The following is a 27,612-nucleotide window of genomic DNA, read 5'->3' on the forward strand; positions in this document are numbered from 1 at the left end:
GAGATTGCTCATTTTGTTTAATATCTGGTTTCCAGGTCTGTTGCACCATTGGTTTTATAAAATAAAATTAAATGCATTTTCTAATGTGAACACATTCTGTCAACAGATCTATTAAAAAATACTTTTATGATCCACATTCTTCGAAAAAGGAGCACTTGGAAAGGGAAGAAAAATAAGAAGGGATTAATAACAGTAACTGCATACATTATTTTCTTTTCAAGTACTTGGTAATTTTTTAGAATAAGTTTTTGTGGTGCACCATTTTAATTACATAGCCATTAAGATTTGAATAGACATTTCCCTTATCTGCATTGTTGTCTACAGTATAATATTTTTTCTGCTTGATCTTTGACATGTTTGGGTTGTAACGTTCCCAGGCAGCACACACACTATTAATAAAATGAAATGACATTTAATTGTACTATGTACGCCTATGAAGCAATTCGTATGTAGTGTAATTGTTAAACAAAAAAATATTATTTAATTTTGTATAAAGGACATTCGTTATTATTGTAATATTTTCTGTAATAATATTCTCGATGTATTTATGATTGTAATATTTCTATACTCATATGTAATTACGAAATATGTTAATATCTGCGATAAGAAAAATGTAAAATACAGCCACAGAGGAAAATAATGTTGTAAGATTACAAAGAGACATTCACAATCAGCAACAGTATAAACAGGAATACATAATGTGCATTCTTTGTCGTCTTCCTCGAGAGCTGAGAGAGAGAGTAACCTGTGATGTAGCATTTTATGAATGAGTGGACTTCTTTTGTCTATATCTATCTTTAGCCGCCATTAGAGAAGAAATTACAAAGTAATGTAAGTTTAATTATTGTTGTGGTCTAAATACATTATAATTTATCAAAATTGTGTATTACTAATGTAAATTAGCTTGCCCATGTCTTCTATAATATTTCTTTAAAGAATTTTCAGCATTTTTAGCGATTATCGTTTGTGTTGCTGGGCTGTGCCGCGACCAAACGATTTGCAGCGGCGGCACATTTAAAAATTGTTCCGCTAAAGGAAAAATAAACCAAACCTGTAGATCGGGAGCAGATAAAATTAGCAGTGAATACGAAATATTTTTCTTTTACAGCAACCTGAGGCTGACTGAATTTATCACTGGTTTTACATTTGTGCATTCATAGGCGGATAATTAACGTTGAAGTTGTTAATCTGTTGGTTCTTTCAATTTCTAAAGCAAATAACTTAAACGTATAGTGAAGTGTGTTTTGTCAATGATAATTAAATGTTCAGGTCGGCTTGGCAATATTTAACCATTTTATGTTAACAGAGACAGTCTTGTGTTCCATAGCTAACGCTGGGAAAGAATTCAGTAAATATTTTAAAAAAACCACTGCATTTAGAAAATGTGTGCCAAAGCCGAAATACGTAAAAAAAATATTTAATTTATACAATTTTCAACTAAATGTTCTTAATCAGTTAGTATGAATTTATCAGCACAAGAGGGTTGAAGGTTCACGTAATTTTAAATCTGCTTAATTCTGTCTAAATGAATTTTTATTACCACACGTAAATAAGAGGTTCTACAACCAAGTTCGTACTGAAAGAGCGAATAACAAAAAACAATTTAAAGCAACATTTCCCCCCCCCCACATTTGCAAATCCATATTCGATTCATTTTATTTTTTTACATTATATATATATATATATATATATATATATATATATATATATATATATATATATATATTCTTTTTTTATTTCATTAAAAGTTATAATGTGTAGCATTTGCTGCTGCTGTTTGCCAGGCATAGTTCTACTGAATTTTACCTTGTGTTAAGCCAGATTTACTATTGATTTGTTTTTCTTGTTTGCTGCACATTGCCTTATATTAGTTGTAATATTGCAATTGCTTTGCTAATTTATATATACTGCTGCTTGCTTTGCCAATTTGAATTTTTTGTCATTGCTGTTTGTGTTACTTGTTTTGTGCTGCTGCATTGCCTCGTCCCTTAGTTTAATATCTGAGCTCAGTAGATTTAAGTTAGCTTAAGACGGGGTAGACTATATAAGAAACTAACTATGATGAATTGGAAGAAATGCATTGAGAAGCTATAAGAAAATGGTTTGGCCAAAAAAGTAGTGTACAGTGGAGAAAAACTATTTTTGAAAGAGGATGTGAATACAGAAAGCATGCTTGCATAGGATTTTTTTCGTGGAAACAAATGTTGAAATAAGACGAAAGATCTATGGAATGAAGTTTTGGGTTGGATTGCAGTAACAAATATTACACTGATAACAAACCCTGTCCTTTCCTCCTGTGTTATTCTGCTATGTGTTTGTGTACTCTTGTGTATTTGTGTTTTTCCTGTCTTTATGTGTTTAGCTAATAAGATTTATGTTGTAGAATTTTTCTAGTACTAAGCTACATTCACTATGACGAGGAATACTGTTAACCTCAAATATAATTTGCATTTATAATATGTTATTTTCTTTGTAAAGATGTTTAGACATTATTTATTCTGTTCTGCTTTAATGCTCATGTGTGAAATTAATGTTTCGAAAACTATTCTCATTATTTTATATATTTACTTATGTCATAATTCCTGTAACACTGATGTAAATGTTTATTTCTATTCTTTTGTAAAGCCTGTTTTACTACAAATGTTATCTGTATTGTTGTGTTCTTTAATGATGTATTTTGTACCTATGTTATTGTATTCTCTTGTTATAAAATTGTAATTGTCACCAGTTCATCAGATTATGTAACTTGTAAGCATTCATTTCACCACACATATTTCTGTTGGTCATAGTATATGCACAATATGTGAAAAAAAGAGGACTGTTAGTGTGTGGACATGTGTTAACAATTCAGCAAGGGACTGATTAACGTCATTGCTGGTTCTAAGGATAATTCCAAAAACTTAGTGAGTGCACAAGTGGTGGTTTATAGACTTCCTATATTCTCCGCAAGACTCTTCGATGGTGATTGTGCACCTGCACAGTCGCAACAGATGGCTGCTGGCCGTCTCTACAAGGACTACAGTGGGTCTACACCTTTGATGACTCACCAATACCATTATTTCTACAAGGACTGCAGTGGGTCTGCACCTCTTGTGGCCCAACAATACCATAATCTCTATCAGAACTACAGTGGGTCTGCTCTGTGATGACCTACCTACCAATATTCTTCAAAACTTCGACTGACTCTGCTGTGGGTTTACTCTGTTGTGGACCATTACCTGTCTGCATGTCAAGAGTCAGCACTGTCTTTCCGTTGGAAGGACAACACTACTTCTTCAAGATCGCATGGAAATCCTCTACTTCCGTGTGCATTTTTCTTTACTGCTCAGACTTTGAGAAAAACACTGCAATTATACTGTGATGAATGATCAGGACTGTCTTTATGGACTGTGAGAAAATTTTAGCTTTTGACCAACATTGTACCAATAAGTATGTGCATTTGATATCTTTGTTACTGTAATTATGAAAATTTTTTTTCAAGTCTTTATTGGCCACTGCCCAAAACAATTTGTAAAATTTGTTGTGAGGAGCATGGGGGCTATGTAAGTAGGCTGTTTAGGTTTTTATGTTGGTAGCGCCACGTAGCGCTCTGTATGAAAATCACTGGCTGTGCTGTGTGCAGTGGCTGGGTGGCATTGTTGTGATATTCGCTATTGTAGTGTTGGGCAGCTGGATGTTAACAGCGCGTAGCGTTGAACAGTTGGAGGTGAGTCGCCAGCAGTGGTGGATGTGGGGAGAGAGATGGCGGAATTTTGAGAGCGGACGATCTGGATGTGTCTCATTAAGAAAGAGTAAATTTGTAAGACTGTATGTCATGAACTGATATATATAATATGACTTTTGAACAATATTAAGGTAAATACATTGTTTGTTCTCTATCAAAATCTTTCTTTTGCTAACTGTGCCTATCAGTAGTTAGTGCCTTCAGTAGTTTGAATCTTTTATTTAGCTGGCAGTAGTGGCGCTCGCTGTATTGCAGTAGTTCGAGTAACGAAGATTTTTGTGAGGTAAGTGATTTGTGAAACGTATAGTTTAATGTTAGTCAGGGCCACTCTTATGTAGGGATATTTGAAAGTCAGATTGCGTTGCGCTAAAAATATTGTGTGTCAGTTTAAGCTCAGTCATGTATAATTTACTAATATTTCTAAGGGGACGTTTCAACTTTCAATCGGCGATACTCCATGGCAATTTTGTTAACTTTTGCAATGACTTCTCGAGTAGTGACACATCATGGCCGACCATTGCGCGGATTATGATCTAAGCTCTCCCGACCTAATTTAAATTCTTTTGTCCACTTGACATCAGTTGAATATGAAGGAGCAGAGTTCGCTAGTGTAATGTGGAAATCGGCATGAATGTCCTTTGCTTTCATATCTTTCTTTACGAAGTACTTAATCACTGCCCGAATGGTAATTTTTTTCCATCTTCGCAAATCACTACGCGGGAACAACCACAGAGCCATGTCAATGCCACAGCTTTCTTCCAAGAGCACTGATGTGGCACGTATTCACAGGCAACAGTCTAATTAATAAATACCACGTGAACAAATCGTTGCGCTAGCGCTGACTCTCGTGGTGATTCCGAGAACTTCGCTAACCACCTTTCTACGTTAAAATGGCAAAAGATAATTTTTACGTGATATAAATGCAATTTAACGAGTTTCGGATTTTTTTATTTTACTTGCACTGTGAAACCTTGATTCTTGGTGAATTTCATGATTCTATACTACTGACCATTAAAATTTCTATGCTGTGTTATGTAAATTATTAGTTTTCAGAGCATTAACAAAAGGTTGGCACCGGTGGCGACACCTACAACGTGTTGACATGAGGAAAGTTTCCAACCGAATTCTCATACACAAACAGCAGTTGACCGGCGTTGCCTGGTGAAACGTTGTTGTGATGCCTCGTGTAAGGAGGAGAAATGCATACCATCATGTTTCCGATTTGATAAAGGTCGGATTGTACCCTATCGCGATTGCGGTTTATCGTATCGCGACATTGCTGGTCCCGATGGTCGAGATCCAATGACTGTTAGCAGGATATGGAATCGGTGAGTTCAGGAGGGTAACACGGAACGCCGTGCTGGATCCCAACGGCCTCGTATCACTACCAGTGGAGATGACAGGCATCTTATCCGCATGGCTGTAACGGATCGTGCAGCCAAGTCTCGATCCCTGAATCAACAGATGGGGACGTTTACAAGACAAAAACAAGATGCACTAACAGTTCGACGACGTTTGCAGCAGCATGGACTATCAGTTCCGAGACCATGGATGCGGCTACCCTTGACGCTGCATCACAGACAGGAGCGCCTGCGATGGTGTACTCAACGACGAATCTGGGTGCACGAATGGCAAAACGTAATTTTTTCGGATGAATCTAGGTTCTGTTTAGAGCATCATGATGGCCGCATCCGTGTTTGGTGACACCGCGGTGAACGCACATTGGAAGCGTGTATTCGTCATCGCCATACTGGCGTATCACCCAGCGTGATGGTATGGGGTGCCATTGGTTACACGTCTCGGTCACCTCTTGTTCGCATTCACGGCACTTTGAACAGTGGACGTTACATTTCAGATGTGTTACGACCTATGGCTCTACCCTTCATTCGATACCTGCGAAACCCTACATTTCAACAGGATAATGCACGACCGCAGGTTGCAGGTCCTGTACTGGCCTTTCTGTATACAGAAAATGTTCGAGTGCTGCCCTGGCCAGCATATTCTCCAGATCTCTCACCAATTGAAAACGTCTGGCCAATGGTGGCCGAGCATCTGCCTCGTCACAATACGCCAGTCACTACTCTTGATGAACTGTGGTATCGTGTTGAAGCTGCATGGGCAGCTGTACCTGCACACGCCATCGAAGCTCTGTTGTAGCGGGGGATTAGCTGAGTGGTCTCAAGCGCTGCAGTCATGGACTGTGCGGCTGGTCCCGGTGATGGTTCGAGTCCCCCCTCGGGCATGGGTGTGTGTGTTTGTCCATAAGATAATTTGGGTTAAGTAGTGTGTAAGCTTAGGGGCTGATGACCTTAGCATTTAAGTCCCATAAGATTTCACACACATTTGAACATTTTTTGAACAAGCTCTGTTTGACTCAATGACCCGGCCAATCAAGGCCACTATTACAGAAAGAGGTGGTTGTTCTGGGTGCTGATTTCTCAGTATCTATGCGCCCAAATTGCGTGAAAATGTAATCACATGTCAGTTCTAGTATAATATATTTGTTCAATGAATATCCATTTATCACCTGCATTTCTTCTTGGTATAGCAATTTTAATGGCCAGTAGTTGAGATCACGGGGAAGTACCCCGCGATGAGTGAGTTTTCGAATGTCAAAATATGTGACGTAAATGGCCATATCTTTTGACTGAATTGACAGAAGCTTACAGTCTTTTCGCTGCCTAGAGCCCAAAGACCTCAATATGTGACATAAATTGCAAATTGATATGTCTACTTTTTTCTGAGGATGAGTGTTCTTTACACTCGGACAGACGGACAGACAGACAGACTGACGGACAACATGGCGATACGTATAAGGGATCCGGTTTTACAGGTTTAGGGACGGAACCCCAGAAATGTGCCGACAGCGATATTGGATCCAATAACCTTATCGTTTTCAAAGTAAGCGTTTACTCGTTCGGCGCGGCCTCACTTGAATGCTAGCGATAATACAAAATATACGGTGTGTTCGAAAGCTTCTGTTACATACTTCTAGGACTTATAGAGTGGAGTGAGTACATAACGTTTTGAATTGGTACCCATGTCCGAAAACGCACCGTTTCCGTTGTGCGACGGTTTCAATTAAGATGTATAACGCGTCAACGGCTGCTTTGGGAAACAGTAAAGTCCCGGAGCTGCTTGTCCTGAAATACAACAGGGTGGACAGCATGACGTGTACTAACTGCTATGGACTACTTCTTGTAGGGGTCGTATGCAATGTTTAATTTGCGATACTGGCGTAGAGACAGAGGAAGATCTGCTGGCACGAGCTCTGGCCGCTGCACTAGAAACTGAAGAGACACCAGGTGGGGTGGGGAGTGTGTACCGGAACATGCTTCGCAGGTCAATGTCTCTGACAACGTTGGTGGTAGCCACATCGAGCCGCTCTTGTAACACATCAGTACTGTTCTGGACATACAGTATGCTGGGTTCTTTTCTGTTCCCTTTCCAGTTGTTACATAACACTTGTACTGCGTCACGACAAATTCAATTCCTCGAGCAGAAGCGGAAGAGTTAAACACCTGAAATGAAATCGTCATAGAACTAAAATGGTACGTTTCCTCACGTGAGTTCCTATTTAAAATATTATGAACTCACTCCCCTCTAAAAGTCCTAGATGTTTGTAACGGGAAACGTATGGCAAATTCAGAGAGGTGCCCTATATGTCTTGTCAATATGAATTAAATTGGTAAGGAGAAGTTACCACGGTTCCCTTGTTAGAAGAGAACGGGTGACAATGAAAAACACAGGGTGAAAAGTATTTAAACCGGCAAATCTGTGAGGTTTTAGAGGAAATCAAAACAAATATTTTTCCCTAATGTCATTTTTTCCTATGAGGAGTATTTAAACCGGTAGAGGAAGATTTCTCTGGCGGCAAATTAATTAAACCAACAAACACTTTTCCATTTTTTATGACCAAGAGACAACACATTAACATTTCAATTACAGTAGATTTTCAAAAATGCCTCCATTGACGCATAAACAAAGGTTACACCGTTGGATAATGTTCTGTCTGACACGGGCAAAAACCCCAGGAGTATCCTGAATTGTTCCTGCTACTGCTACTATCCGGGCAACCAGATCCTCCTCTGATGCAACAGGAGTTGCGTAAACAAGGTTACGCATCTCTCCCCACACAAAAAAGTCCAGAGGGGACATATCGGGGGATCGAGCAGGCCATGGTACAGGACCACCTCTGCCAATCCACGTTTCTGGGAACCGTCGGTCCAGGAATCGACGCACATGACGACTGAAATGTGCCGGTGCCCTGTCGTGTTGGAATCAAGTGCGTTGTCTAGTAGGGAGCGGGACGTCTTCCAGCAATTCTGTCAATGCTCTGGCGAGAAAATTGTAATAGTGCCTGACATTTAATGACCTAGGTAGCAGATACGGCCCAGTTAAACAGTCCCCAACAACCCCGACCCACACATTAACGAAGAACCGCACTTGATGAGCGCTAGTAACTGCGGCATAACGGTTATCCTCACTCCAAACATGCGAATTGTGCATGTTGAAGACTCCATCAGGCCCGAACGTTGCTTCATTGGTAAACAGCACAGAGAATGGAAATGTAGGATGCATTTCACACTGTTCCAGGTACCACTGCGAAAACTGTGCTCTGGATGGATAATAAACTGGTTCCAGGTTGTGGACACGCTGTAGGTGAAATGGACGTAACAATTGCTCTCGAAGGAATGTTCTTAAATTCGTCTGATTCGTCCCCATGTTACATGCAATTGCACGAGTGCTGATTGAGCGACCCCGCTCCACATGATGCAAGACAGCTTCCTCAAATTGCAGCGTTCTTACCGTGCGACGGTGTCCCTGTCCAGGTAATCTGCTAAATGACCCGGTCTCACGCACACGTTGGTACACAGCAGCAAAGGTCGTATGATGCGGGATACGGCGAGTAGGATATTGTTGTTGATAAACCCGCTGTGCAGCTCGTCCGTTGTGGTGCGCTACGTAGTACGCTCCAACCATATCAGTGTACTCACTCCAGGTGTATCGCTCCATTAGCAGACAGAGACAATGCACTACTACACTGGTGGACAGCAGTTACCTACAAGTGAAGAGCGTAATACGGCATCCACCTGGTTTAAATAATCCTCACGGGACAAAAATGACATTAGGGAAAATATTTGTTTTTATGTCCCCTACAACCTCCCAGAGTTTGTCGGTTTAAATACTTTTCACAGTAGTGGTTGGAGAAGGAGGAAGAGAGGGGGGGTGGGGGGGGGGAGAAGAGGATGAAGGACGATGCGAAACATGGTTCGAGTCCTTTTTAGCTGAGAGTACCTCGTCCGTTCGCTATTGCTTTCTTTAGAAGGCAATAATCGCTTTGTCTCGTGTGATAACGCATCAGCGCCGAGTAGAAATCCAATGCCACAGCTGAGGCCAATTATGAGCCGGTTGCTTTGTGACAGGCGCGCCCTCCCTCCCCCAGCGCTGACGATGCTGGGGTGGCTGGGTAAGTGCGGGGGTTAGCGCCGGGTGATGGGCGCCGGCGGGGTGCGCGCCGCAGCGTTAATCCGCCGGTATCTCCTTCCTCCCAGCGCCCTATTAATAGCCTCATAATGGCCGTCGTCGGGGCGAAATTGCGTTTGATTGCCGGGCGATGGCATCTAGCTGAGGGACGGCCGCTGTCGGCATACGTCAGCCGATCACGTCAGGCGCCGCACGCAAAGTCCCGATCTGCGCTCACTCAAAGGCCGCCGAATCCGTCGTTAGCGCCTAGGCTCGGCGCGGAAGCACCTCCGTGAAACATCTCATTTCGGCGTGATGAATTACTGCTCGCTTTACCACTCAATTAAGAGCGGCAGAAAGTATAACGGCAGGGAACAGAACGTTTCTTGTGCAGTAGACGAAACAGAGGTGCCCAACCCCTAGAAATTGTAGGTTAGCAATATGGATAACCGTTTCTTAATGATAAAAACTAGTAATTTTTATAATTTGAATAACAGAGTTTGTTTCACAGAACACTTGTGACACATTACGAGGATTTTCAGATCCTCATGTCACTTACAACAAACAGGTATACATCAACTGGAATACTCCTGCTAACTTTCCTTAGTCGTGCAATGACATCATTCAGAAACCATGTTTGTACCCATAAATGAATATTTAATCACGATTTGAAAGGTGTGTGCTAAGGTCTGATCAGCGTAGCTCCAGAAAATTTGTTGGTAGTTGCCAACCGCAAGGTGGAACGAGTATAATATCTTTCAGTAGGAGGATCTTTGATGGTTAAGAGAGCCGGACGCGTGCAGTAAAAAAAAAAAAAAAAAAAAAAAAAACGGAGAGTCGCAGGTAGGTACCCGGAGGGAGCAGACGTGTGGTGACAGCGTTAAGGTAGGTCGCTGCCCCTGAACAAAATTTAGCACGTAAATGAGAGAAGATGTATAATCATTTCATATTGGTTTTTGTTAGATAATGTTCAGAGTTAGGATTTGTATGTCCAAGGTTTGACGCAGTAAGCGTTTTGTAAAATTTTTTGTATGAATGATTCGTGCTACGAAAATGTTTGAAATGGTAGGTTTTGTGTATGACTTAAAATTTCAACAATATATATATTGAGATCAACATTGTGTTTAAATCTAACAGCCTGAACCATAATCCACATCCTTTGCTCGTATTGAATATGAAAATAAGTAGTAAACTAAAGTTACCCACCAATGAAAGAACCAAGCAAGTAAGCATCAGGGCCAAAAGTTAATTTTCCAGCATCATCTGAAACACGTATGTTGTGCGGCAGCGATGCTGAGACATTGTAGAATCTCTGACCAGAGCAGTTGCGCTCGACTCGCAGTAGCGAGCAGTCAGTCAGTCTGCAGTAGTCAGTCTTCAGTAGTGCTTGGAGTCGGTTGCTAGCAGTAGCGGAGAGCAGTCGGCGGGCGTCGGCATCGCAATGGTCGAGATTCAGGACGAGGTATAATTTATTTAAATAAATAATCATGCAGCTTTGCGCTCATCAGATAATGTAACGAACAGTCATTGTAATTTAACTTTCAAAAATCGCCCCCAATAATAATTTTGATTTAAAACCAATTTTAGAGACAATCATTCAAATTTCCTTCCATTTCCTTTTAACAAAGATTTTTAAAAGGTACTTCCAATGCTTTTCATGCAAGCGCCAGAGCAGAATAAGAGCAGAATTTTGACATGCAGTTTCACTAAGGTAAGAAATTTATTCTCGTTTCGCACAGGGCAAACACCGACTTTTCGGTTTAATTGAGTTTAGGTTATCATTACAGTTTCATTATCATGGGATTAGCGTTCATTATTTAATGGGAACTTGTACTTGAGTCAGATAGCGAGCTTTCATTTAATTGTCATTGTCATTAATATTTTGTGGGAAGCTTACACTTAGCTGTGGCATCATTACTAATAATTATAGTCTTTTTAAAATTTCTGTGGGGAGGTTACACTTGGCGACACCCGGTCCAGGATCGTATTTCGTTGAGAATCTTTTGAAAAACAGTCAGATATCTGCTCTTATTTGCTTAAATATAATTATAATTTGGCGCAACGCTTTTACTAATCTTGTGACTTTCTTTCTACAGGTCAACGGCAATTCGTTGCTCTGTTGTATTTGTGTGTTGATTTTTGCATTGTGTTTATTTGCTTTGTGATTTATTGTGACTATTGTAAAAATGCCGCGAAAGACTATTAATAGTACGTCGCGAGGTGTAGTGAACGAATTTACTGACTTAAACAACGTGACCGATAGTACTAGTGACACGCAGTGTAATGATGACAATCCTGCGTTCACTGACAATCAATGCGTTCCAACCACTAATGATGACTTTTGTCTAAATGATGAACAAACGAACTCGGTTATGTCCTCTGTTAATTTGACGACAATCGATGACGAGGGACGCTCTGTTGTAATGAGCGCTGCCCAGCTTAACACACCCGGTTTGGAAAATTCAAATAACGTACAGACAAATTTCTCTAATGAAAATGAGCAGGATACACAAAGTACGCCGGATTTATTTAATTCCGAAATAGTGTCTGACAGTGTACATCCGACTGACAAACCTTTTTGTACATCTCAGAATAACCAAATGGTTACAGAAAGCGGGACAATTCCAGGTCCACCATTAAACAGCACGGAGAATAGGGTAGGTAATAATGGATTGGAACAATTTATGGCAAGATTGCTACAACAACACAGTCAAAATCTTATACAACACTATAAAGAAGAGTCCAAACAACAGAGTGAAAATCTTAAACAACACTTAAATGAAAAATTAGATAACAATTCCAGACAGTTAAATGAAAAATTAGATAACAATTCCAGACAGTTAAATGAAAAATTAGATAACAATTCCAGACAGTTAAGTGAACAAATTAGAGCCGTTGCCGCGCAGTGCCATGACACTAAGGAACAGTTACGCGAAGAAATTGAGGCTTGTTCACGAAAAAGTAGCGAAGAAATTAGGTCTGTTGCTCAAGAATTAAGGGAAATGCAAACAGCTGCAACAGAAACACTTAGAGCGGAAATCAGTACAGTCGCTAAACAGTGCTCTGAAAAAGCTACACAATTACGCGACGAGTTTAAAGCAATGACGGTAGAACTTTCGCGCACAATGGATGAAAAGATTGACGCAAAATTCGAACAACAGAACACACAAATTAACGAACGTCTTAGTCTTCACATAGAAAACAGTAATACGCGTTTTCGTAAATTTATTGATGATCAAAATAAAGTAAAACGCCAGGTAATGGAAACAATCACTGCACAGAGACAAGAAGACAAACGTAAAATGTTTGCGAAGGCAAAAAAGTATGTAGACAATAATATTGCCACAGTTTCGGACAAAATTAATACCATCGAACAGTCAAACACAGAATTACGTGACGAAATTTCTGATCTGAAATCGAAAACAGACACATACATAACAGATTTTCAAACAGTGACCGACAGACTCGAACAATTAGAACTAACACAGGATTCCGATGTCGTGAAAGCTGATGTTAAAAAACTGAACGAAACTACACGTAAATTGCAAAACCAGATTAATGCCAATGACACTAAAACCGATGATCAGGTAAAAATACTGACTGAAAAATGTGATGAATTGGCCAGTCGTATTGACGTCATCGAAACTACTAATGACAATAAATCAGACGATACTTCACCGGTTTCATTCAACCAAACACCTGAATTTCAAAATTTACAGCAGACAATTAATGAGATTGATTCGTCTAATAACACATTGCGTCGAAAACTGTCAAGTTTACAGCAAGAAGTAACAGAGATGAAAAACACTTCAGTTAATAACACAGCACAGCAGACGCCACTTTTCGAACATTTGCCAGACTCGCGCAACGCGTGTAATTTGGGTAATCTACAGAGGGTACGGGACTTAGATTCCGAACAATCACAGTTCAACAGATTCTCTTACAACCATGAACCTGTTTCATCACACAGAGACGACAATTTCGATTACAAACATTTTCTGTCAGTGAGAAAGTTTAAAGTGTTTAAAAACGACAGAACACAGATTCACCCGCTAGATTGGATACAACAATTTAGCTTTGCTTTTCCACCGACTTGGCCTGTAACGCATAAACTTGAATTTATTTGCAGCTTTTTGGAAGGCGAACCGGCAACTCGTATGAGGCCGATCGCGAGGCAATGTTATTCAGTGGAAGAGTTTCAGAATGCGTTTCTATCTGCGTATTGGTCAAAAACGACACAGCGCGGAATTAAAGATCAGTTAATTAGTCTACCGAACTATGAGAACTCAAATTTTTCGAGTGTGACGCAATTCTTTGAGCACATGGTGCAACAAAACCAGTATTTAAGTGAACCCTATAGTGAATCCGCACTCATTCAACTATGTATCTCTAAATTACCACGCTCATTAAGAGTGTCACTTTTAACCGGTCAGCAAAAAGAAAACATTTCAGCATTCAGAGAGCTATTGCAGCTTTTAGAAGTGCAGCAATCAGATTATTCTTTCGTAAACAAAAATTTTTCATATAACAACCAAGGCCAACAGACGTATAGCAATTATGATCAGACACGTAATTTTAATAGGAAAAGTAACAGACGTTTTAGGAATGAAAACCACCAAAGCTTTAATAACAGACAAAATTCTAATTATCAATATCGTCAAAATTTTGAGCAACAAGAATCACATTTTGGTAACAATAGACGTTTTCCACCACAACAGCATGAAAGTCAACCGGTTAACATGCCTAACCAACAATGGAATGCACAAGGTCAACCAGGCTTTAATGTTTCGCCGCGTGTACGTATAGTCCCAGCTACAATAAATAGTAACGCACAGCAGAGAAATAACTACGTACAGAAAACACACTATTTCGACTAGTATCGCAATGCGCCGTATAGAAGTGACTATTATGACAGACGTAAAATTAACGAGCACAATTTTCAGCGTACATTTCATTACAGTCGATCTTTTCAGCAGCAAGAATGTCAGCAACGAGATATAATCATGAATGAAACAGACAATAGGTGTCATCTATAGCGTAACATGTCAGTAAGAAATAATAGAGCAGTTTAAATAGTGTATATGCCACAGCATCCTCCCGAAAATAATAACACGTACGATAGAATTTAACCAGATACAGCACAAGTTGCATATTCCAGTAACGTAAGCAATAATTTTGACACGTAGAATCTCATTCACGAGAATGTTGTTGAAACATGCTTTGCTGAATACACCACTTTTATCGCACACAGATCTTACCAGAAATTTTTCCATTGCCACCGACAGTTCCAACACAGCTTTAGGCGTACACATTTTTCAGGAAATTGAAGAACATGGCTCAATAGTAATTAAAAACATCGCATTTGCAAGCCGTACTTTGTCACCTGCTGAACGAAATTACTCCGTTACAGAACTAGAAACATTATGTGTTGTATGGGCTTTTACGAGATTTAGGCATTTTCTTTATGGCAGACACACCACCGTTTACACAGACCACAGAGCTATACAATTTTTACTTTCAGCTAAATTTACTCACGACAGATTAAGCAGATGGAAACTGTATTTACAAGAATTTAATTTTACGATTGTTCACATTCCCGGTACACAAAATGTTATAGCAGACGCACTTTCTCGTTCTCTCAGCAACAATCAGCAAGACGTAGCAACCAACTTCTGCAAAGCAAATTTCAGCGTCATGTACATTCAACAAGTTGCATTTGAAAATTTTATTTCATCATCATTACAGGACATAGCACGAGAGCAAAGCAAAGACAATGTGTGGAAAGAAATTAAACACCTTTGGCAAGATAAGAATAATGTTACGATTAGAAACCACTACACTGTACGCAATGACATTCTGTTTCGCCGCTCTCATCCAGACAGTAACAATTGGTTATTATGCATTCCTGACGAACTGGTTAACAAATTAATCTGGTACACTCATTTAAGCTACGCACATTATGGAGCAAGAAAATGTTTTCTGATACTGGGACAGAACTGTTATTTTGCCAGCATGGAAAAACGTATACGACGAGTTTTAGCGTCATGTAAAATTTGCCAGAAAGCTAAGTCTGACACCACTTCACACATTCCTCCATTATATCCCATTGTACCTGTTAAATTAAGACATATGGCCGCAGTAGACATTTTTGGTCCAATTCCGAGAACTAATAGAGGTTTTTGCTACATCTTTGTCGCTGTTGAACTCACTTCAAAATTTGTTACCTTCACTCCGTTACGCAAAGCTACTGCTAAAACTGTTTCGAAAGCATTTGTAAAGCATTTCTTATTTCATGTAGGGCATGTGGTGAAAGTAATTTCTGACAATGGATCACAATTTCGTTCTGTCATATGGACACGCATGTTACGAGCTAGAAACATTTCTCCGATTTATATATCCAAGTACCACGCCTCTTCGAACCCTTGTGAACGACTAATGAAAGAAATTGGTAAACTGTGTAGAATATACTGCCACAAAAGACATGTTAATTGGGACACACACGTACACTCATTTCAAGATGTAATTAATTCCATTCCAAATGAATCCACTATGCTACCTCCGTCTGTTATACTGAAAAACGTTGAACCACCAAACAAAATCAAAGAATTAGTAACATTTCCTACATCTCGTCGATTACGACACCACGAAATAATTGACATTGCGCTGAACAACATCAAACGTGCCGCAGAGCGCCGGAGAAGACAGCAAAAACAGGTTTGTAGACACCGAGATTTTCACGTTGGACAGAAGATATTAGTACGTACACACTATTTATCCAGCAAATTAAAAGGTAAGTGCAGTAAATTTGAACTTCTATACGCAGGTCCATATCGGATTCGCAGCATTCCTCACCCCAATGTTGTACACGTCGAAACTCTGAGAACCAGAAAATCGAAAGGCAACCATCATGTGTCAAACATTAAACCCTTTATCGAATGAAACCACTTTACGATGTAACATGCTATGAGGCCGTTTACACATTTTATGACCACTTATGCAATTATATTCACATGACTAATTACTGATGATTATCGTATTTTTTCTTGGCAAGTGCCCGGCAAGGTAAGGTTAGCAGGTCGCTTTTCTTGTCGTTACACATCAGACCGTGCACATTTTTTCAGATGAACTTACACATTTTATGAGCACTTATGCAATTATATTGACATTACTAATTACTGATGATTATCGTATTTTTTCTTGGCAAGTGCCCGGCAAGGTAAGGTTAGCAGGTCGCTTTTCTTGTCGTTACACATCAGACCGTGCATATTTTCCAGATGAACTTACACATTTTGTGACCACTTATGCAATTACATTTATGTGACTACCTATTGATGATTATCGTATTTTTTCTTGGCAAGTGCCCGGCAAGGTAAGGTTAGCAGGTCGCTCTTCTTGTCGTTACACACTAGACCGTGCATTTTTCAGATGAACTTACGCATTTTATGAATAATTATGCAATTCTCTATAATGACGCATTAATTTTATCAAATTCTCTCTCCATTGAAGTCTTTAATTATCGCATCTATTAACTACACTACATATAAGCTGAACACAACGAATGTCACATTTTGTCTTTCTTATGTATGTACGATTGTTTTTATGTTTTGTTTGTATGCACTGTGAACTAGTTAAGGTATAACACACACCATTTGACTTTGACATTTTGCCTTGTGATATCTCAACATCATGACTGTTTTACATTTTCCTTTTTTGCTGCTGCATTACGATATTCTCTGTACACTTTTTGCCTTTAAACACTGTCTGTGTTTTGAGATATTACGTTTTCTGTCATGTTATGTTGTATGCTTAATTGAGTCACCATTAACCAGTCACTATTTAATGGGTATATGATTTAAATGCAAGACATTAATCTTTGTTTATCAATTTCAGAAATAAATGATGCGTACAGGAAATGAATTAAACAGAAGTGGGAATTTCACCTATGGAATAAACGAAAGAAGATGCAATAAGCTAATGAGGACGAGTAAATGGATCAGAATTAACAAGCATTAACCAGAATATATTATACACATCGCAGAATAGCAGTCTTAACTAATTTTTTCTTTCAGAATACAAAGCGATTGATGCAAGCTGTCAGACAGAACTACACATTTTAGTTTTAAGTGATGAAATATGCTAGGGATTAGGAATAGTTGTGTGATGAATAATGAAATGATTTTTGCAGATGATAATGAATGCTGATAATGAACAATGATGAAGAATATGGTACTATAAATAATGAAGTTTTTGTTTACAGGTGATGATAATGATGGAGTTATGATGATATGAATAATGAAGTTTTTTCTTTACAGATGAGGATAATGTTGAAGTTATGTATTTATGCTATGTAGTTATTTAAGTATTTGTTGCAGTTTACTTTGACAGCAGGTGTTATATTGCGTAGTAGGATGACTGAAGGTTTTGGAAAGGACAGCTATGGAACACATTTTTTATACACATTTCACTACCTGTTAATTCGAAGTTCACTACTTTTCAGCATAGTCTGCGTTTCTTCTTTCAGCTCAATAATTCCTTTTGTATTTTTCTTTTAGGAGAAGCTTTTTATGATACTTACTAAACTTGTTACCTATTATACCTGTTCTAGTACTTGCATTTTTTTTACCCACTTGTGTCTATCATTTATAAATGTGATAACCTTGCTACAGCTGACTCATGACGAATGACGTTACACAATCCTTTCATTTATAGGAACAACCTAGAAGCAATTTTTTCTCTTATTTCTTCTTGCTTTCCACTGTAATTACCCAAAGCAATGCATTGCTAGCAAAAAAAAAACAAAATGTATTAACAGTCCCAGATAATGTCACTAGTTTATGATAATTCTGAATAACACTGATCAGCTCTGAATAGTATGTCACTTGAATAATGACTTCTTAATGATACCAAAACATAATTGCCACTATCTATTGTAATGAGAGTACTTATTATGCCCATGCTTCTTAATGCTAATAATGTTTTATACTATTCAATACTTGCTGGCCACTGAGTGCCCATAATTAATGTAACTTATAATGCCCATGCTTATTAATGCTATGACTGTAGTTAACTGATTTTTCTAATAATGATTTCTTAATGATATGAATAATACTGAATAATGAATAATGTTTTATACTATTCAATACTTGCTGGCCACTGAGTGCCAATAATTAATGTAACTTAACGTTTTGTTAGTGTTTTCAATGATGACTTCCCATATTAATACTGAATGATGATAAATATTTTGTACTAATCGAAAGTTGCTAGGCCACTGAGTGTTAATAGTTACTTGTAAATATGTCATTTGAATGAGGAAAAATGTTTTGTAATACTCTATACTTGATGGCGATTGATTACCACTCTTGTCTTTAAATTAATTAATGAACATTTTTCTGTAATACTACATTCATGGTACAGAAATGTTCAATGACTAGAGTATGGATACCGCAAACTACTTATGTAATCACTAATCAAGACTTGTGTGTTAGTTAATGTCCTTCACCTTCTGACCTAACTACCTGAAATTATTGTAACATCCATTTGTCTTGTCCATCCTCATTATCATGGAGCACTATATTTGGTTTTTGCACTAATTCTACGTTGGTGTGCCGCCTCTTAAAAGCGTGGTGTTGACACGACATGCTGTCCACCACTGTAGGCGAAGAAACTACTTATGTAATTACTAATCAAGACTTTGTTATGGAGCACTGTGTGCCGCCTCTTAAGAGCGTGGTGTTGACACGACATGCTGTCCACCACCGTAAGCGATGAAGACGTTATTCTGGTCCCAATGTTTGGTGTACCTGGTATACTGCCAAATGATAGTATGGAATACTACTACGACGTTTCACTGTCTTGATACGCTGATAAATACTTCTGGGAACGGAACTGCAGATTGTATCACTTAGTTGTGATTCTGTGGAAAGATATGGTCTTTCAGTGCAGCTATGTGCAAACTAAAGTGCTACAACCATGATGCAATCCTTCCTTTCCTATCCTAATAGTGAAAATCATTTTTTTACTAACACCATTTATGTTCATGGCATATACATTTTTTCTCGATTTGTTGAACTCTAGTGCGAGTACACTTGTGTCGCTTGTCGACATGATTTTTGCCATTTGTTGTCAAAATACTAAAGACATTTTCGATTTGTTTTGAAGTGCAGTATGTGTGCACTCTTGTCATCTATATTGTATATACCTTTTGTGATTTGATGATTTGTTCTACTCTTGCGTTTATTTGTTATAAAAATGTTCAAAAGTTTTCAGTGCATGTGCACTTATGTGAATATGTTTTCAACTGAACTACAGTGCCTGTGCACTCTTCTCAATTTTCGATATGATTTGTGTTCATTCTGTATACCTTTTATGATTTATGTCATTTGTTACTCTTGTATATACATTTCGTCTTTTACTGATATGTTCTCCACTGCAGTGCATGTGCACTCATGACACTTGTCAGCATGATTTTTTTTGCCTGTTATGAAACTGCTAAAGAATTTTTCAGTGTGTGTACACTTTGTTATCTGTCAAATAATTTGTATATACATCTTTCCTGATTTGTTTTGTACTTATATTTTGTCTTGTCTGTAATGTTTTGTAATCGGTGCATGCGCACAACATTTAATTCATGTGATACATCTAAATATTTTGTAAATGTTAATTAATTAAAAGAAAAATTTGTTACGATGGCAAGTCCAAATGACTCACCATCGCTGCCAAATTTTTGCCCCCCCAGTGGAGGGTTATGAAACACGTATGTTGTGCGGCAGCGATGCTGAGACATTGTAGAATCTCTGACCAGAGCAGTTGCGCTCGACTCGCAGTAGCGAGCAGTCAGTCAGTCTGCAGTAGTCAGTCTTCAGTAGTGCTTGGAGTCGGTTGCTAGCAGTAGCGGAGAGCAGTCGGCGGGCGTCGGCATCGCAATGGTCGAGATTCAGGACGAGGTATAATTTATTTAAATAAATAATCATGCAGCTTTGCGCTCATCAGATAATGTAACGAACAGTCATTGTAATTTAACTTTCAAAAATCGCCCCCAATAATAATTTTGATTTAAAACCAATTTTAGAGACAATCATTCAAATTTCCTTCCATTTCCTTTTAACAAAGATTTTTAAAAGGTACTTCCAATGCTTTTCATGCAAGCGCCAGAGCAGAATAAGAGCAGAATTTTGACATGCAGTTTCACTAAGGTAAGAAATTTATTCTCGTTTCGCACAGGGCAAACACCGACTTTTCGGTTTAATTGAGTTTAGGTTATCATTACAGTTTCATTATCATGGGATTAGCGTTCATTATTTAATGGGAACTTGTACTTGAGTCAGATAGCGAGCTTTCATTTAATTGTCATTGTCATTAATATTTTGTGGGAAGCTTACACTTAGCTGTGGCATCATTACTAATAATTATAGTCTTTTTAAAATTTCTGTGGGGAGGTTACACATCTTAATGCCATTGCTCAAACGGCATTATTTTTTTAAACTAGATTGCTAAGTCAAATACATGTTGCATTTATGGAAAAATAGAGGAGTGCAAGAAACAAGTTCACAGACGCAATCAGATGCAGGTTTGCTGAATAATTAATTTAGAACAATCTTATCACTGATCCTTTCACAGAATAAAAGGATACAATTTTGGTTAGATACTTTCGGATATCTTATTACACTTTGACAGTAAGTCGCTACCTACGTACCACAATTAATGCTATTGTTCCTTTTCGAAGAAGCATGATTTAATATTTGTTACAAAAAGCTGCCTCGAATGGATCACGAACAGGCTTCTAGTCGAGCACCTTACCTGGTTGTGCAAACGCTTCTGGTTGACAGCTGATCCTCTCGTATAGTACGAGGGCTATTCGGGAAGTAAGGTCGGATCGGTATCGAAATGGAAACCGCAGTGAAAATCAAAAATATATTTTGTTTGCGACAGTTAACTCACCTTCCAATTAGTTCTCTTCCTAGTCGCCGCTCCGACTGAAACATTTCCCGTAGCGTTGTACCAACTTTCAAATAAGAAATTTCCTGACAGATTAAAACTGTGTGCCAAACCGAGGCTCGAACTCGGGACTTTTGCCTTTCGCGGGCAAGTGCTCTATCAATCTTTTTTTTTTTTAATCTCATTTTGTTCGTATTCGTTCGTTGCATCTGCTCGGAGCGGACGTCGCAAGACACCCGTTTTAGTTCGCTGTTAATACGTTAACTCAGCTCCGGCATCTGAGCTACCTAAACACGACTCACGCCCCGTCCTCACAGCTGTACTTCCGCCACTACCTCGTCTCCTACGTTCCAAACTTTACAGAAGCTCTCCTGCGAACCTTGCAGGACTTGCACTCCTGAAAGAAAGGATATCGCGGAGACATGGCTTAGCCACAGCCTAGGGGATGTTTCCAGAATGAGATTTTCACTCTGCAGCGGGGTGTGCGCTGGTATGAAACTTCCTGGCAGCTTAAAACTGTTTTAATCTGCCAGGAAGTTTCATACCAGCGCACAACCCCGCTGCAGAGTGAAAATCTCATTCTGGTAACTTTCCAATACTCTCGTCGTAGAAGGCAGCCTCCAGTGTTTCAAGCATTTTTCTACGCTGGTCTGCAGTTCGTTGTCTAAGCCAGCATGTTGTCTTCATAAGCATCGATTCATGTGAGCATAGCTGAACATCAGAGGAAGCCAAGTCCGGGCTGTGGTCAAAGGTTTTCAATCGAAAACGCTGCAGCGGCGTCCTCGCTTCCCTTGCACTATGCGGCCGAGAACTGTCATTAAGAAGGGAAAGCATGACAGTCATTGTGTGGGCTGCATGACATCAGCGGAACCTCGCAGCTGGTATTCATACCTGGCGGAAGACACTAATGTTCTAGGCGTCTTTACGCGCCCACTGTATGCTCAGAAGTGAAAAGAGCGACGTCACGCAGTAGACATGCATGCAAGAGATACTGCCCAACGCATCTGTGCAAAACATCATCCAATTTTCACAATCGTTTCCATTTAGCGACCTTTCGGTCTTTATTTTCCTAACAGGCCTCGTTTGGAGGAGAGCAGTATAATTTTGAACCTGATGTTTAGAAGATGATGGAGATACGTATCGTACTGCAGCAGCATCTGTTATATCTGCGAATGTTCTGAATGTACCGCAACCACGCGGAAGACGATCAAAACGATCAAAATTGGTAAGCCGTTCGGTGCATGCTTCCTTTGTGTGTTGCAACAGCGTGTTCTTTCTGCGTGACTAGTTTGATTCCTCTTATAAAACTAAAGTTGAAAACTGAAAAGTCGCAGATAATAAGTAAAAAAAGGTAGTGTGAGAGTAAGAATCATCATTGCTGTGCGGAAACCGTATTAAAATTTAGAAGAAGAGTATTTTAGAATAAAACTACAATTTGCTCTGTCTAACGTAGTTGAACAGGGAAACAGGAGGAGGGTGTTACTACCGTCTTTGGTTATCGAATAATGCGCGTCGGAGTCCACCAAAAACCATAAAATTCATTACCGTCACAAAACTTTAAATAAAAAGACGGAGGCACATTGTAGGGGGCAGTTGTTCCAGGTAAGTTTCCTTTAGTAGAAAGAACGCTAACCCTTTCGCACACAGGCTCCAACAGTAAGCACTTCCGTCTCTCTGTTCTACATCCTCAGAGGAAATATAGGCCATGCAGTCCACAAAGCCGTGATTCTTCCACTAGAAACCTTCTGCGAAAGACGTCTTGCCTCGAATGAGAAATGAGACCATAAATTCTTAAGAAACGTGCGTGCAGCGCCCGTGGGCGGCGAAAAGCTGGCCTCTGGAGAGACTCCTTCCGCCCGCAGCTGTGGGTGAAGTAACACAGCTTTGCGGGCAGCGAGCACTGCATAGCAGGGAGGCGATTCTTTGCGTCTCTGAGCAGCCACTTTGCCGAAACTGCAAAGCGTTAAGAGTTATGAATATGTTTGCCGGTTTCACACAACGTGTTAAGAAATGACAAGTTGGTTCCTCACTTTAACCTCGGAAACACAAATAAATGAAACAATAAAATACACTCCTGGAAATTCAAATAACAACACCGTGAATTCATTGTCCCAGGAAGGGGAAACTTTATTGACACATTCCTGGGGTCAGATACATCACATGATCACACTGACAGAACCACAGGCACATAGACACAGGCAACAGAGCATGCACAATGTCGGCACTAGTACAGTGTATATCCACCTTTCGCAGCAATGCAGGCTGCTATTCTCCCATGGAGACGATCGTAGAGATGCTGGATGTAGTCCTGTGGAACGGCTTGCCATGCCATTTCCACCTGGCGCCTCAGTTGGACCAGCGTTCGTGCTGGACGTGCAAACCAAGTGAGACGTCGCTTCATCCAGTCCCAAACATGCTCAATGGGGGACAGATCCGGAGATCTTGCTGGCCAGGGTAGTTGACTTACACCTTCTAGAGCACGTTGGGTGGCACGGGATACATGCGGACGTGCATTGTCCTGTTGGAACAGCAAGTTCCCTTGCCGGTCTAAGAATGGTAGAACGATGGGTTCGATGACGGTTTGGATGTACCGTGCACTATTCAGTGTCCCCTCGACGATCACCAGTGGTGTACGGCCAGTGTAGGAGATCGCTCCCCACACCATGATGCTGGGTGTTGGCCCTGTGTGCCTCGGTCGTATGCAGTCCTGATTGTGGCGCTCACCTGCACGGCGCCAAACACGCATACGACCATCATTGGCACCAAGGCAGAAGCGACTCTCATCGCTGAAGACGACACGTCTCCATTCGTCCCTCCATTCACGCCCGTCGCGACACCACTGGAGGCGGGCTGCACGATGTTGGGGCGTGAGCGGAAGACGGCCTAACGGTGTGCGGGACCGTAGCCCAGCTTCATGGAGACGGTTGCGAATGGTCCTCGCCGATACCCCAGGAGCAACAGTGTCCCTAATTTGCTGGGAAGTGGCGGTGCGGTCCCCTACGGCACTGCGTAGGATCCTACGGTCTTGGCGTGCATCCGTGCGTCGCTGCGGTCCGGTCCCGGGTCGACGGGCACGTTCACCTTCCGCCGACCACTGGCGACAACATCGATGTACGCCCCACGTGTTGAGCAATTCGGCGGTACGTCCACCCGGCCTCCCGCATGCCCACTATACGCCCTCGCTCAAAGTCCGTCAACTGCACATACGGTTCACGTCAACGCTGTCGCGGCATGCTACCAGTGTTAAAGACTGCGATGGAGCTCCGTATGCCACGGCAAACTGGCTGACACTGACGGCGGCGGTGCACAAATGCTGCGCAGCTAGCGCCATTCGACGGCCAACACCGCGGTTCCTGGTGTGTCCGCTGTGCCGTGCGTGTGATCATTGCTTGTACAGCCCTCTCGCAGTGTCCGGAGCAAGTATGGTGGGTCTGACACACCGGTGTCAATGTGTTCTTTTTTCCATTTCCAGGAGTGTACACAGTGCAGAGTTATATGAGTCATAGTATACAACACTGTTGCCATAAATGAAGAGATTCCCGGAATACGAGAAAAAAAATCCGTCATGGCCTCACCGCGCTGGTTGAATTGTGATGGAAAAACAAGAAAACAGGTAAGAAATGGGCTCAGAACGCTTACCTCACAGTGATCGAACATCAATACAACCTTCGTCAGAGAAAACAAGTCTGGATAAATGGGAATCACAGTAGCGGATTAGAGGGTAGCTATTGTTAGGGGATGCAGTAGCGCTCTACGTTCATGGTAACTGATAACTCTGACCCACATAATACAGTATTAAGCTGGTATCTGTACAGATACCATTGGTGATCTTGCAGCTCTCGAAGAAAGAAATAATGAAATCCAGACCTTCAGCTGCTTACAGGCGGTGGCTCAGTCGGATAGGCGTCTACCATGTAATCAGGAGGTCCCGGGTTTGATTCCCAGTCGGGGCACACATTTTTCAACTGTCCCCGTTGATATTTATCAACGCCTGTAAGCAGCTAAATGTCTGGATTTCATTATAATTCCACATATGCAGTGGTGATTTCTGTCTGGTCGACAATGCAGAGCGTAAAGTATCAAGAATGAGTAACCTGCTGGGGGTAGCCAGGGTAGGTGTCCCACTCTAGAAAGATAGATTCGGATATCAAATTCGTGTACTACCCCGCCAGACGGAGAGTTGCAGCAATTCAGTATTAACCTGAAGAAAGCCAGAATATGTACTGATGTAATCGATGCAGTATAAAACCAACTGCACCCAGGGTTATTGCGCCTTAATTTTCATTCATTGCGGAACTAACAAGAGCTGCCACAACCCCCTTTACGTCATGTATTGGACGAGCTCTTGTAAATTAACCATTTTTAAGTGTGCTTAAATGGTTAAGCTGTATAGAGGCATCGATACACACACATGGCGTTGGTCGTAACTACATGTGTCCAAAACGTCGCATCGTATGAATACAATGAAAACAGTGTTACACGTGAAAAGTTGACATTAGTAAAGCGGACATCATCTGTGCTACAACTGGCTATCTCCCAACCACTCCTCCTGCGTATTTGGGATCAACTTCGTATTTTCAAATAGGAAACCCCCCTTCCATTTTACAGCGTTGTCGAACTTTACGCCAAAAAATACATACAGTTTACTCTAATCATTGTTTTCCATTCGTGGTAGATGACGCTGTAATCGACAAATATCAATTATGAATGTTTTTGCAATTAAGAATCGACGATTTCGATTCTGCACTGATAAGCCAAATCATTATGACCACCACCCACCGTGACGACAGATGCAGCCTGCTGGCGTTCCGGGCAGGTGACACGGTGACCAAAATATGTTAGCGAAGCAGACACGGACGGGGGATCACACTACAAAAGACATGTGCTGCATAAGGGGAAATCCACTGAGATAAGCGACTTTGACTACGGGCAGACTCTGGGTTCGGTGTGTGGCGGCGGTGGGGTGGGTGGACTGCTGTGCCCTGTTAAGTGGTTGTGAACCACTGAGGACTACGGCAGGGCGAAGCCTCTCCGTCGTTTCTGGGTCCCCGGGTTAATGCCCAATACACAAGGGCAAACTACTATTAAGCAAGGCCTGCGAACACGAGTCTCGATAACGGCAAAGCTGGTCGAATGTTCATGTACTACCGTCGTGAGCATCTACGGTAAGAGGTAGATGGACAGTCGAATTACCACTAGGCGAAAAGTGCTTCGACGTCCACGACCCTCTACAGAACGTGAGGTTCAGAGGCCTTTCCGCTCTGTAAATTGGGGTAGATGGCAATCTGTAGCATCTTTGCCAAAAGAGCACAATGCTGGTTCATGCAGAATTGTTTCGGAACAGACCGTTATTGTGCATTGTTGAATATGGAGCGAATTTTGAGACCACCACCACGTGTTCACATGTTGCCCAGACGACATCGCCAGTTACTATTGTAGTGGGCATGGGACCATTGGAATTCGACCATCGATCGATGGAAATGTGTCGGCTCTTCGGGTGAATCACATTTTTGCTACACTGGATCGATGGTTGTCTCTACAAACGCCGTCATTGAGGTGAACGGCAGCTCGGAATGTGCAGCGCGCCATGGTGACATTCTATTGTTCTGGCATGGGACCTGTGGTAATAATCGAAGACACGTTGACAGCTCTCAACCACATACAAATCTGCATGCTTGATATTTTCGCCGACTCCGATGTCATTTGTCAGCAGTATAATTGTCCATGTCTCGGAGCCAGAACCGTGCTACAGTGGTTTGAGCAGCATTGTAGTGAACTCAGGTTGATGTCTCGCCTCAAGTACATCCTACGGAACACATCTGGGTCACTATCGGGCACTACCACAGCGTACGAAATCAGCGGCTCGTTATTTACGCAAATTACATGACCTGTGTGCAGATATCTAACGTCACATTCCTCCACAAACGTACCAATAATCCTTCGGATCCATGATACGCAGAATCAGTGATGTATTTCATTCCAAAGTGGACAAATAAGTTATTAAGCACGTGGTCATTTCATTGATGATGTATTTGTAAATCTTTGTGTTTTAACGGTTGGTATTTAGGTCTGAAATTTACTTTGGTGCTCCAAATGTAATAGCACAGCACCAATAATAGGGCTAGACACTGACATTTCTGGAAAATAAGCTACCCGTATGGCACAGTAGTTTTCTGTTCTCTACGGGGTTGACTGCGGTGAGTGCCGAAACCATTATACAGGTTGATTTCTCTGGATGCTCTACAACACAGCCATCATGTTGACAGATTTCAGTGTGTGCTGCCATCCAACAACCGTAACTCTCGCGCTGGCCGTTACGTGGCTACCAGAGGAATACGAACAACAGCCATTATAATAAGGTAAAACGTCTCTGAAGTTATAGTGACAAGCGCACCTGCCAAATCAAGCACCCCAATGGTGAGAGAAAAGGAAACCCATCGAAATCAAGCTTCCCAATGGTGAGAGGCAACGGGACTTACCGAAATCGA

Source organism: Schistocerca nitens, chromosome 8 (assembly GCF_023898315.1).
Source record: "Schistocerca nitens isolate TAMUIC-IGC-003100 chromosome 8, iqSchNite1.1, whole genome shotgun sequence".
NCBI classification, from domain to species: domain Eukaryota; kingdom Metazoa; phylum Arthropoda; class Insecta; order Orthoptera; family Acrididae; genus Schistocerca; species Schistocerca nitens.